Below are 12,453 nucleotides of genomic sequence, written 5' to 3' on the forward strand. Positions count from 1 at the left end.
TTGTGATGTATAACAATAACGTCAAACAATTGATTGTGACGCCCCTATATGCATAGCTTGCATGCTGCAAATAAATATTAATTTTGCTAAGCTGTCCATGGCCAGTTGTTGCGTCACTAATGCTTACCTTGAATAATCAAATGGTCCCATGTCTATTAACATATCAGACAAAAGCTTTGAGTAACATGTTAGCCTATTATAACGGTCCCCACGAAATCTTTATCAACCATTATAATAGTTACAACAGCTGTTATTTATCTCAAAAAAATAACTAAAAGAAATTTTAATACTCAAATGATCTCTGACATAACAGCAGAAAATAATGGGCAATGACAAAACAACAACAACATTATTTTCTTTTCTTTTTTTTTGATTTTTGAGAGAAATTGAAATCTAAAAGAATCATGCTATTTAAAAGAAGGAGAAATAAAGATAATGGTCATTGTTTATGTTATATTAGTCCATTTTAATGGAAAATAATGACCGTTATATTTTCCTTGATAATGTAATGGGTGGGGTGGCAGAAACTATAACAACTATAATAATCACTGTAACAACCATTATAATGATTATAATAATGGCTATAACAACCATTATAATGATCATAATGCCATTATTTAAAACCATGAATTAGGCGTCGTCTCTCTTGGTCACTACCATTAACGTAGCTAAATAATGATAGCATATATTAAGAACATTCAGGAGAGCCACGGGTAGTTAAAGTTAGCAAGATGGACTAAAAGTGTTAGCTGATCAAGCCGATACGGTACCGAGAAACATGAGTTCAAATCTTGTTTTTACAAAGGTTTGAGTGGTAAGGGATATTTAGGAGTGCAAAATCTTGTTGCTTAGTTGGAATTGCCTATGAATCTTTTCTACCTTTCTCAATAAATAAAAAAAAGAAATAGTGTATTAACATTAGTTTCTTGTTGAATACTAAGAAATGAAAACGAGGATGAAGATGAGATTTTCATGCCTAATCACGATGGTTGATGTATGGGGAGTAAATCAAAGACCATAAAATTGATCAAGAAATCAACAGAGGAAGTAAACCATCAATTCTGCGAGTGTTTTTGGCATGGTTAGGGATTACAAGAGGGGTTGAATAAGCATATGTATATGCATACAAGAGAGATGTGAATATGTGTTGCAATAAATCGCATGTAGAATGGTTGTATTAAAGTGGAGATAAGGGCAGGTTTATGAAGACATTGTTTACGTGCAAATGAGATGGAACCTTCAAGAATGCCAATGATAAATATGGCTTGGAGCAGAGTTCTGCCTCGTATATATTGACTCTATAATTACTTCAAGGATGCCTCTTGCATGGCCTCTTTCTTGATACTCTTGCGTGTGGGTGAAGTTACAGAGAGAGGGCTCCTACGGGGACGAGAATTAACAAGCATTTCTACTTAAAAGCTGCAGCTTCTGGGGGAAGTTTGAAATGGTTGAACAAGTATTTCTACTTAAAAGCTGCAGCTTCTTGGGGAAGTTTAAAATGGTTGGCAAGGCTGGAGGAGAAAGGCTGCATAGGAGATTTGGCAAGGTAAGGAAAAGGGAAGTTTAGAATTAGGTTAAGGGAGTTAATTAAAGTGGAGCAAAGAGGACCAATGCTAAGGCTGGTAGATACAATTTGCCATCGCTTGACATTATTCAATCTATTCATAGATTGATGTAGCTAGACCTATAACAACCTAGGATCTTATCTAAAATGGCTAGCCGGAAGGTATTTTTTTGAGTTCTTTAATCTTATATAAATACCCAAGATCTCCTAGACGAATAACCGATGTAGGCCTAAACATACGCCTGCACGGGTGCTCACATACTCCCTCCGTTCAAGGCTTAACAACTTCATCAGGCTAAGAGTTCAAATTCATTCAAATTCAATCACAAGCACCACGAGGTCAACCTCTATGAACCCGTGTTACACTGTCCTCTAGTCTACATAGACTATGGACCGAATTCGCTCTGATACCATTTGTAACAACCCAAGACCTTACCCAAAATGGCTAGCCGTGAAGTATTTTTTTAGGTTCCTTAGTCCTGCATAAGTATCCAAGATCTCCTCGATGAATAACTGATATGCAACTAAACACACGCCTGCACGAGTCCTCACAAGATCTGCATTCGTTGTTGTCAAAATAATAACATTTCTTATTGGAGACCATTTTATCTTCAACAAAGTTGGAGAGCTTTATAATTCTACTTTCTTGATAGATATGCGTCTTTTACCTACAATTGCAGGTTTTCGATGATTTTTATAACAATGGGATAAAGAGTAAGATTGGCTCAATATGCATTGGACCAATTGTTTATCATATCTAGCACTAGTATCACGTCGCTGATTGGGACGTGCAAGGCGCATAGCATGTGCATGGCAAACGTAGACAAATTTTCCCTAGCTATGCATCCACGTCCTATATATATTCTCTTACTTTCTTGAATGATGAATAGGCCCTGGACACATTAGACTGACCTTTGTTTCGCAACTAGTCACAATGATCATAACATATTGCTGCTTAATAAGAAATTATACAAAAGAGCCAAGGGAAGTCTCAGTATTCCTTAAGAGAAAAAAGTCCTTAATCATGATGATCCCAAGAATGAGGAGCAAACTGAGGACCATAAAACAGATTGACACTAAAGAATGTACAATGGCAACTGTGTATCTATGACTCTGTGGGGATGTGGATATATGGTCCATGGTATGGCTTAGGGTTAAGGAGGAGGGATAACAATTTGTGTGCAGGTGCATGTAAGTGTGTGAGAGAGGGAGGGGGGGGGGAGGGGTAGGCCTCAAGGATGCCAATGATATACACACACGGGTGCGACGATATATATTTGTACATGTATCTATACATATATAGGTCTGTATGAATGCATGCAAGCATACTTACATATATGATTATATGTGTATATATATAGCTTGGAGTACTAGAGTTTTCCTCGTATAGTTGCATAGAGGATGCTTCTTGTACTTCCTCTTTATTAGTAGCTTGTCTCTAGGTAGAGTTGCAAGAAATTGGCTTCAAAAGGAAGAGAACAGGTCATCACTTCTCAAAATCTCTAGCTTTGTAGGGGACATCAAAATGTTTAGCAAGGCAAAGGAGGAAGGTTGAAGAGGGATTTGATGGCTAAGCTACTAAAGTAAAGAAAAGGGCTCGAAGCAATGACAAAGTGCGGAGAAAAAAAGAAAAGATGAAGGAAGGGTAGGAGAGAGGAGGCGAAGTTGGGATGAAGAAGTCACAAGCCTACCTGGAAGGGTGAGGTAAAAAGAAGGGCAAACGTGCAACTTTGCTGAAGAGTGGAGGGAGGCTTTGGGTTGCCAATAGTGAAGCTTAAATAAAGCATGGTGCATCTGATTGCTTATGAGTTGAGAAAAGGACAATATTGGAGGGGGGGAGGAGTTGGAGAGCTAGTGGGTTTGGTCAGACCAATGTTTTACCTAGAATATATAGCAATGTGATCCAATTTCTCGGTGGGTTAGCATACCTAGATCCACATCCATTGTTGTCTAAAATATTAACCCTTCTCATCCGAGAATATATTCTCTTCATGTTGGTTAAAGGAAACTATAATACCATTGCCTTAATTGACATGCCTCTTTTACTTATATTGCTGTTTTTTTGATGATTTTTCTGTTGATGCATAGCATGCACATGGAAGATGCCTATAAATTTTGTTTCATTGTGCATCTCCATGTGTTGTGTGCTGCCAGTGCCATCTTGAACGATCAAAACTTCTATAACACTTTTTTTTCAGTAAAGAAAGCTCCAAAAACACGTTTTGACCTAACCTTCCTCACTCCATCATGCAGTCATTGTTTAAGTGATAATATTTTGTTGCTTGACAAGAAAATATATATAAGGACCCTCGGAATTCTCAAGTGAAAAAAAAAATATTATATACATTATTTTCACCAACAAAGGTGAATTAGAGAGTAAGGAACTATTTCCACCCAATCGTTATGGTGGAAAGGATGATGCGGAAATCGAGAACCATGATATAAACGAAGGCATGAGAAAGTAAAATATCATCACGAGATGTTTTTTCTTTAAGGTGGTGGAGGTAGACGGGAGGAGATGTAGGGATGGAGATGAGGGTAAGAGAGCAAGTCAAACTCAAGCATTATTTTAAAGCTCAACCGTTAACCGAGTAAAACTTGAATCCGCCATAGTGAACCAATCTAAGTTGGATAGTCTAAATCTTCGTATGTTTTGTTGGAATTTCTCATAATTGATTATGGATTGATTTTATTTGTTTTATTATATAGGTTAAGCTATTCTTTGAATGAATATTTAAAAAAATTGGAATTAATTTGTGATCATATGGTTATTTTGGACTCCATTGTCTTAGTTATGTAGTTTAGTAAGTGTTAGTATAGGCTCAAATTGGTTAATAAGCTCTGTAATAGATGGGCCCATTAGCATTATACTAATTGGGCTAGAACCCTATTCTACATCTATATATATCTATCTATAATAAAACCTTAAGGCATCTTGGAATCTAAGTTTTTTGGGAGCAACTATCCCATTAAGAATACAGACATCAAGAAGGAGAAGGAGAGGAAGATCTTCTTCCTTTTGTGTTTTCTTCTTTTGCTGGATACTGCTATATCGATTGCCAATTGCTACCCGGAGTTCTCAAAATATGCCTTGATTTTTTAATTTATTTTTATTAATTTTAATTTATTTTGATTGATTTTATATTCTGATTTTCTGCATGGTATCCATAAAAAATTCTAACATTGTCCTTCAAGGTCCAAAGTGCCAAGCCTTAAATGGACTTCTATCAATTATTAATTAGTTAAATTGGAAAAGGTAATGCAAGAAGTGGCTGTTACCATCCAAGAGTTGAGGCTAACCATCTCTCCCCCCACATCGGGCATAAGCCAAAGTTAAATGAGTTAGCAAATGACGAGTGGTCTATATTGCTTGGATCGGATAGTTCGAATTGATTTGCTTGGAGGTGGAGGTCGGAACTGCAAACAAGAGGCCATCGAAGATTGTCGGATTTGATTTGGTAAAAAAAATTTGGATGCTTAAGTCAGACCAAGTTTTATGTAACAATGGAAAAATGAAATAGCTATGCGAAGAAGAGTAAGGAAGGAAAAAAAAAAAAAAAAAAAGGTACAGATCGCAAGATGATGTATATATAAGACGGTAGGCATGACGCTATCGTCCGAAAAAAGCGCCATAACCGTTGCAATAATTGCGCGAACGTGTAGTAATCGCTCAATATGTAGGGCAAGATACAACCATCCCTTATAACTATTTTTTTAATAGATTTTAATATGTCTTCAATGCATTTTGAATCAGAAACACGTGGTCTATTGTTGGTGGTCAGCTGGTTTTTTTTTTTTTTTGGTTTGGGGGTCATCATCGATCGGCCAGTCTAATCTAATTGGCTGGTTTGGTCGCTCGCGGGGTATCCAGCAATTAGAGACCCATGATAGAAAACTGGCAGCGATCGGAGGCAAGGACACAGAAATAGAGGGAAATAATAATTAACTGAAAAGGTTTTTCCCAAAAAAATAAAAAAAGAACTACAGCCTTTCCCTGCTCCCTAGAATACCTCTACTGTCCCAACTCCCAATCGACAAGATAAAGGAGGAGAAAAAAAAAAAGGAAAACTTTCAAAGATCGAAACGCCCTCCTTGACTCCTTGTAAAAAGGCAAAACTTCTTCGCTCTCCCTGGACCGGGCCCTCCAACTCAAACAACAGTGGTCCATCGACAATATTCGCCAGTCACTCCTCTTCCTCCTCGTCAAAGCGATGGCTCCCATCCTCCACCGAGCTGACGGGCCAGGAAGAGAACATCAGCGCCCGACCACTGGGCCCCCCGCGAAGCAGGGCAAGCCGGCCTCGCCGCGCGTGTAGATGCATGCTAGCCATCACGGAGGAAGGCGGGGCCGGGGAAGGAGGGCCAGCAACTCTCCTCGTTGCCCCCCTATTGGTCACGAACGCTAAAAAAAAATAATCTTTTTCGGTGCTTTTTATTGCCGTCGACGGTTTAAAAAGCATTGCAAAAGCATCGAACAAGGGAGAGTGCAAAAAAATTTTGCCGACGCTTTTTGAAAGTATCGGCAAAAACTAAAGCTATGAGCGTGGCCTAGTTTGGAGTCCGCCAACGTTAATAAGCATCGTCGAAAATCGAAGATAGGCCGACGCTTATAAGTGTCATTCAAATTACTTTCTAACAAAAAAAAATATTTAAAAATCTTAACCCTAGAGGCCTTGAGGGCGGCTTTCTGGGGCAATCCAAAGGCGAGGAAAAAGAAAAGGAAGAGGCGAGGGAGGGGGCCTCCTTTCCGATCACTATTCCGAATTACTATCCATGCTTGCCCATGAGGATCCCCAAGAGTTGAAGGGCCATCCAAACGGAGGGATTCAGCATCTCCTCACTGTGATCAAAATTTCCATTAAGAATAGAAAAAAGGGAGCTCACGTCGGAGAAATATGTGCAAGAGAAATCTCGGACATGTAGAGCAACCAATAAGGAGGAGGAGAAGCTCACCAAATTTGATGATGTCTAGCTTACCATCCTTCCTTCGATTGCTCTTGGCGTGCATCGTCGCCACCATCATAAAAATTTTCACTGAAACACGAGATATCTTTGAAATGGGGCAAAATAAAATGAAATCGGGAGGAGAGTTTAAGGCTCACGAGATCTGGTCAAGAGGAGCTTTCCTCGTAAGAAGTTGATGAAAAATAAGATATCTTCGTTTATTTGAGTATTAGTACATGCAAATATGGACAAAATAACGATCAAAAATTCTGAAAAGGCGCCAAATCTCAAATCCCCAAAGAGATGGAAAATTCAAATTAAAAGCAATTACATACCTAAATAGATCTCTCCAAAAGACCCACTCCCGATCTTGCGACCGAGCCGAAACTTGTTCAAGACATGGGGCTCCATCGCCGTGTCCAGATTCAAGAAACCCCCACCCCGATTTCAAACCCTAACCCTAAAAATCAGATTTTTTACAACAAAAAAGAAATTCCGAAGAAAAAAAAACACCAGCGGCTGCTGCAAAATTAGATGAACCCCTCCGATCTCTCGAATCCTCACAGTCTCATGGAAGACAACAAAAAAACAGACCGACTCGCATCACCCAATCGATTGGTTCAAAAAACAAAGGTGAAATATATACAAAAAAATGAGATCAAAACCTAGGATTTTCGAGATGAGGATCAATTTCTAGAATTTTTATCTAAAAAATTAGAATCAGAGACAGAGGGGAAGAGGAGGAGAAGGGGAAAGGGGTTATGGATGCCGTCCCCACGCACGCTTCAATCCAATCAAAACTACAATAGCTGAGAACATCTCCTCCCCTCGACCATGGCTCCGAAGGGGGGCAGCTGGAAGGGTTAGGGATCAGGAGGGGGGGATTTATGTGGGTCGATTTTGGAGAAAAATGAGCCTCCGACGATGCTTTAGAAAAAACGTCATGGGGTAGGGGCTAGGTTCATTTGGACTCCGATGACGCTTTAGAGAAAGAGTCGTTGGGATTGTCTAGTCACTTTTCTCTTTTTCTTTAGCCTCCGATAACATTAGTCACGGCGTTATCTAGCATCGTCATAAAATCATGATCACCAACGCTATTTAAAAGTGTCGATAAATTTTGACGCTGGAGCTAAAATTAACGACGATTCTATCTAGCGTTAACATGTAAATGTTGGGATAGATTTTTTTTTTTTTGTTTGTTTGGTAGTGGCGATGGCGAGAGGGAGCTGCCGAGGCCGATCTCGTGCTCCAGCCAGCTCATCATCTCCAGCACGACCTCCCTGCTTATCTAGAACTTCTCCATGTCGTAGTCGTCGGAGATCTCCTCCATGTACCATCGTTCATCATCCCCACCGTACTCCTTTCTCTTCCGACACTGCTGCTCGTCCTCTCCTTCCATCTATTCGATCGATTATCAAATAGACGCGAGAAGAATGGAGGGAGCGGGAGGAGAATGGATGGAGATGAAGGATGAGTTATGATTGATGCACTGTCATAGAAACAAGCGGTCGTGATTACGACCTCCTAATACACGCAGTTTTGCGAATAATATCTCCTCCTCCAGCGGGGAAGCCTGTGACGTGGCGGTGAACCGTTGGGCCCGAGAAGGCGGGATTTTGTAATGGTAACAGTGGATGGCAGGATGCGGTTTTGGTTTGCGGGTACTCGCGACCGTCCGATGTTGAAGTGCGGACATTTTATGGAACCGTTGGATCTGATTCACGGCCCATCGGACGGTCAGAGGACCTACGCACGGAAACCTTTTATTCTCAGGGTACGTTAGACAGCTATTTCCATTGAGTAATCCTTTAGCATCTCGAGAGTAGCGTTATTGCTGAAGCTTCCCTTTCTTGGCCCTGAGACGCCTAGGCCTAGCTACCTAGGGTCACGGCTACCGTTCCTTTTTTTCCAATTACGCCCAAAAAAATTATTTGTAAAAATTTTTTTTATTCTTATTTACTGGGATAGCCTCGTCTTGCAACCGAATCACCTGCAGGCCAAGGCATATACCCTTTACTTCCTTTCTTTCCTTCTTTCAGTACTTTATGACACGCGTGTCACGGCCTTTCAAAAGACGATATAACATTAACATCCGCTTGAGTTTTTATAAAGATCAATTGGTTAAAAAATAACATGAATAACTTTATGTCACTCGAATTTTATTTTTCATGGAAACTTGCAACTCCCACGGGGTAGTACCGATGGGATTCAAGAAGACGGAACCTTGAAGGTGAGGATGGCAAGGTCCGCGAGTCTTTCAAAATCCAATTGGTCATGATGCAATAATCTCCTTCAAACCACAACCGCTTAAAATGAAAGATTGAAAATACTTCAGCAGAATAATGATCGTAACAAATGTTACATCGGATTGCAGCAGTTATCGCATCTGCTATTCTAACATAATATGATCAAATTTCACGAGAAAAAAATCTCAACCATGAATAAACCACCTAGTTTTGAAATCACTGGATTCTGTATGATGCTGGGTCACAATCTAAGACCATACCTAAAAAAGCTAGTCCAAAGATATTTTTTGTGTTTCTTAATTCTATGTAAGTACTTAAGATTTTTCGATGAGCAACGGATGTGAGACTAAATATATGCCTGCATGGTTCTCGCCAATGATGTAGCTCAGGTTACTCGGGATCCTAATTTTAAGTTGAGCACAAACATATTACAGCTTGAATTTTTTAAGGCATTGGGCCAGCTTACAAATCTGACACAGACAAAATATGTTTTAGGATTTGCTCCTCGGGCGGATCAAGCTGGCCTAGCTTCAATCAAGCTATGTTACCTGAATTGGCTCTGATAAGAAATAGGATGTAAACCCAAATCTACATATCTCCTCTTTTGATTCGTGTGGGCCAGGTCTAGGTTAAAGGATATGGTCTTTTTATGTGCTTGATATGGGTCTTTTCTTTTCGAACTAGGATAGGTTCATTTTTTAAGTCGTAGTTCCCGCACCCAACTCAACTTTTTGACTTTGAACTCGAGTTGGACCGGATTACACCTTTAATTTTAGGGTCATTTTCAGGAGAATGGAGGAGCTCCAATAGATTAAATATTTTACAGATAAGTTCGGATCCTTTTTGGACTACAATCATAGCAATCTCATGTTTCATCAGCAGAATGTCCACGCTACGTGATTAGGAATCAATGATGCATGAATGCATCCGTGTAATCATTGGTTGATTGCTAGCATTACCAAGACAGGAGTAGGTTTACCAAGTGCTGCTCAACTTGCCAAAGAAGAGTAGGTAGACTGTTTTTTAAAGTAATTAGTGGGTCTACTGCCTCTGCATTTCTAAATCTTTGAAGTCCATATCAAAGTTGAAATGGTGTGATGATACTGGTGCGATTTAACAATTGGAAAGTGCAAACCGGCTTTAGTGGAAGTTTAAAGAGGCCATTAGTCTATTCATTTCTTTGCATGAGGAAGAATTATAGCGGAGGGGAAATCAGAACGGGCTTCAAGCTACGGTGATTGGTGTTCAAGGACGGCTTGGTACTTGGAAACACCTATGTTCGTTAACGCCCCATCAATTGGAGATTTGTGTCCGATTAGGATTGGAGTGATATTAGGTCTATTAGTCCAAATCTGATTGATATTTTCTTTTTAATTCACTTTTCTAGCTACATAATTAGACTAACAATCCAAAGCCTCATAAAAAAAAGCTAGCCAAACGGTATTATTTAATTTACATGATCTTGTATAAGTATTTAAGATCTACTCAGTGTATGGTCGATGTAAAACTAAATATACACTAGAACGCATCCTCATATATCTAAGAGTTCAAATCCATTTATATTCAATCACAAGTACTACAAATTCAACTACAAACACCACAATCAACTTTTAATCAGCCTAAATGGGCTCATACTACAGTATCTCATAGTCCATAAGAGCTCTGGGTTGGATCCATTTTGATACTATTAGTAACAACTTAGGTTCTTATCCAAAAAAAATAGCCAAAAGGTATTATCTAGATTTTCTAATCCTATATAAGTACATAAGATCTACCTAGTATAGTCGATGTGGGACTAAATATGCGTCGGCACAGGTACTTACATGGGCTATATATATTGTTGCAAAGAATAATTCAATATGAAAAAATTTCATCTTCTCCTTCTTTCATTGTTCTCCGTTTCTCTTATCACACTTTACAGTTTAATATGCAACTCTAGTATTGCTCCCTTTCAACTTGCACCATGTTGCAATCCTACCATTCTTAAGTTTGACAATTGTGCCATCAGATTAGTTTTATGCCAGCCGTGTAATTTTGGTTACTTTATCCAACAAGCAATTAATCTGGTTCCATTGTAAGCACTGGGTAAGGGCAATATCATTCCACTTTTAGGCTTTTAGCACAATTTGATTTAAATGGTTGTCATTTTGAACTTGAGCCATGATTTAGCCGGAGAACTTTAGTAGAGGCACGAAAGAGTGAACGCCGAGTTCAATCAAACTAATATAAGAACTTATTTAGTTCATAAGATTATTTTTTTTTATTGAAATATTTTGTTTGAGAAGCTGATACCTACGTATATTATGTTTGCATATATGATGCCTGGTAAAATGGTTTTTACATATTTGTTAACCATGAAAAGTGGCACATTCTAAAGTAAATTATATATGATTAAGTATCTTTTTTTTTTTTGAAAAAGTTATAAAAAATACCTGTTATGTTTTTAATGAAGTGGAAGACCCTACTCTATTCTATCTAAAAGCATAAAAATATTTTGAAAAGAAATTATTCCAATTTTCAGATGGTAGAAATGAGATTTCTCCACTAAGAATTTTATTTCTATAGAAGAACCTTTTTTTTTTCTCTTCTTTAAAACAATCACTAGATATGAAGTATTTTTTTTTAACTCCTAAATAAACTATGCTCTTCTTATGTGTCTCAATCATAGGCTGCCTTAATGTTCATCATATATAGCGTTTTTTTTTTGTTTTCTGTTTTTTGACTTTTTTTTCCCCTATCGTTTCTTTGGTTCTACGCTTCTGCAGCTGTAAGCAAACCTTGAGAGAACCCCACGGGTTTCACGTCTCCTGGAAACTAATGCAGCTAACTCCCCGAATCAAAGGAATCTGATTCAACTAGCCGGTCAACTTGGTTGCTGATTTTGCTTCTGACAAATATAAATCGTAGTGGTGTCTTCTCGACCGTCCAAAGTCCATGGAATATTCATCAAATCCTAGATCTCGAAATAACATCATTTTTGTGCATGCAAGTGGAGATAAGCACCATTGAATAGAGCTCCACTTATTATATTTTTATTATTCTTTTTAAGCGTGTGAACGCGTTCTTTGGTTAAGCGCCTTTAAGGACTAGAGCTTGGGAAGTATAAAAAAGTAATGTTCGTTCAGCTTAAATAATTGGTCAGACATTTCAGTGTCTATCACGGGCTGTACAATCTTATTATATGATTGTTTTCTTTGTATCTTGTTTGCTAATTAACTGATCGATCACAAAACGACGCGGAATTCGAAGTAAGAGATAAATATAGAAGGGCTATTGGGATGGAGTATGGGTGCCACGTATCTCTCGATGCTTTGGATGGAAAAGATGTTTCACGTTTGCTAAGGCGTCAAGAATCTAAAATTACGTAACATTTTTTTTTTTTTTGTGTCATAGGCACCGATGAAGCTGCGGAGAACCATGCAGACATATTAATCCCACATCAATTATTTATTAAATAAATTTTAAATACTTATATAAAATTAAAAAAATAAATAATATTTTTTGATTATTTTATTTTTTGAAATTCTAGATTATAACAAATAGTAGGCTCCTTCCATAATTCATACAAACTAGGAAACACTATAACACGAATTTATTAAAATTAACTACAGTTCAATTGTATGGTTGTAATTAGATTTAAATAAATTTGATACTAAAAATTAAATAAAGAGAATATCAGAGAACTCGTGCCGGAGCTAG

The sequence above is a fragment of the Phoenix dactylifera genome, chromosome 9 (genome assembly GCF_009389715.1).
Source record: "Phoenix dactylifera cultivar Barhee BC4 chromosome 9, palm_55x_up_171113_PBpolish2nd_filt_p, whole genome shotgun sequence".
NCBI classification, from domain to species: Eukaryota; Viridiplantae; Streptophyta; class Magnoliopsida; order Arecales; family Arecaceae; genus Phoenix; species Phoenix dactylifera.